Below are 1,769 nucleotides of genomic sequence, written 5' to 3'. Positions count from 1 at the left end.
CGCCTCCAACCCAAATTATTGTAACCATTTTTTGGGGCTTTTTTTTTTTTTTTTTTTTTTTTTTTCCCTCTTTTGCTTAGCCACTTTTTACTTAAACACACCTACTGGTTTATACGACTTTAGCAACTCAAGTCCCTGGTTTTCCTTGGCACTCGCTTTCTCTGGCCCAGACTAAATCTCCCTTTCTCCCCCATTGCCTGGGACTGATGTTCTTCCCCGCCCCCCCAACTCCAACCCAGCTCCTCTGCTGCAGTGCTTGAGCACATCCCCAGGGGAGCTGTGCCTGGTCTGCGTGTCCTCCTGCCACCCGTCCTCTGAGGTGTCAGCCACGTCCCCGCCTCACAGCCCGTTATTCATGGACGAGCATTGTGCTGCTGCCGCCACCGGCCTCTCTCTAAACGTCTTCAATTAAACCAAACCTCTTTTCTGAGTCGTTTGTCACTGCGCAGGAGCCTGCCTCTGAGCAACTGCTCGAGCACCTTCACCTGACCTTGTGCTCTGCTGCGATGCAGGGTGACCCCAGGCCCTCTCCACTGGGGCTGGGGGGGCTCTGGCTCGGTGCTGCTGCCACCCCAGGCCAGGGCTCAGCTCAGAGCAGGCGGGGGGGGGACAGGGCAAGGCCAGAGGCTGGAGCAGGGGGAGCAGCACCAGGGCTGCTGGATGGGTGGAGGATTTTGCCAAGGTGCAGCTGAAATGCCTCCCTCTCCCCTGAGATCAGGGCTGCAGCTCCACAGCCGCAGCACAGCCAGGCTGCTTGCTGCCTGCCCCAGCAGCAACTGCTTTAAAGATGGGGCGAAGGGTCCCCAAGCTCTGCCAGCGCCCAGGGGGGGCTCTGGCACCTGCAGCAGCACAGCCAGCTTCTCCCCAGGCCCCTGCCTGAAGCCCTGGGATGCAGGAGCCATTTTAGAGTAACCCAGCAGCAAAAGCTGAACAATGGTTTGTGGCAGTGCAGCACCCCCAGCTGGCCTGCACCCTGCCAGCACCCCCCAGCTGAGAGGGGCTGCCCTGCCCCAGCGCAGTCAAGCAAGGAGCAGAGCAGGGGGCAAAGCCCCGCGGCAGAGGGAACCGACAGGCACTGCGCTGCCCCAGCCTCTGCACCACCAAAGCCCTGGATCGCTGCAGGCTCTCTGCTGGCAGTCAAGAACGATCCCGACTGAGAAGCATTCAGCAAAGCCATTTATTCCGCTTTCCTGCTCCCACAGATCTCCAGGTAGAACCCCACATGAGCGTTCCCCCACGCCCCAGAGGGAATTCACGGCATGCCACCCCGGCCACACCGCCGCTGGCAGAGGGGAGCCCTCCCACCGACGCTGGCAGAGGCGCTTGACCAGCAGCCCCGGCCCTCAGCTGTGTCTGCTGCAAACACAGCCGCGTCCAATTCAACACGGGGCATTTAAAAAATAAGACTTTTTGTTCTTTAAAAATGAAATGGGGACCTGGCAGCAGCAGCGCGTCCCTGAAAAATCAAAGCATAATTCTAAGGCTTCAGCGCCCTCACGTAAGCACGTGAACTCTCTGCAGGGGCCTGTGCAGGTTGATCTGGGAAGCTCGCTAGAGTTTAATGGCCATAAAAATACATAGCTTTCCCCTGCTTCAGACAAACCCAAACCCCTCCCGGCTGGGCAGTGGAATTGCGTGGGCAGCAACTGCAGCCAGCAACGGGTTGGAAAGTTAGAAGAAAGTCTCTGGTCTCACCCACTTTTAATCAAGCGCAAACATGGCGGTGTCACTCCATCGGCTCAGCCACCCGCTGCTCCACCACAGCGTCT

This window comes from Egretta garzetta, unplaced genomic scaffold (genome assembly GCF_000687185.1).
Source record: "Egretta garzetta isolate BGI_Z169 unplaced genomic scaffold, ASM68718v1 scaffold372, whole genome shotgun sequence".
In the NCBI taxonomy this organism is placed as follows: Eukaryota; Metazoa; Chordata; class Aves; order Pelecaniformes; family Ardeidae; genus Egretta; species Egretta garzetta.
The sequence above is the reverse complement of the archived record's forward strand: the minus strand, read 5'-3'. Positions refer to the sequence as shown.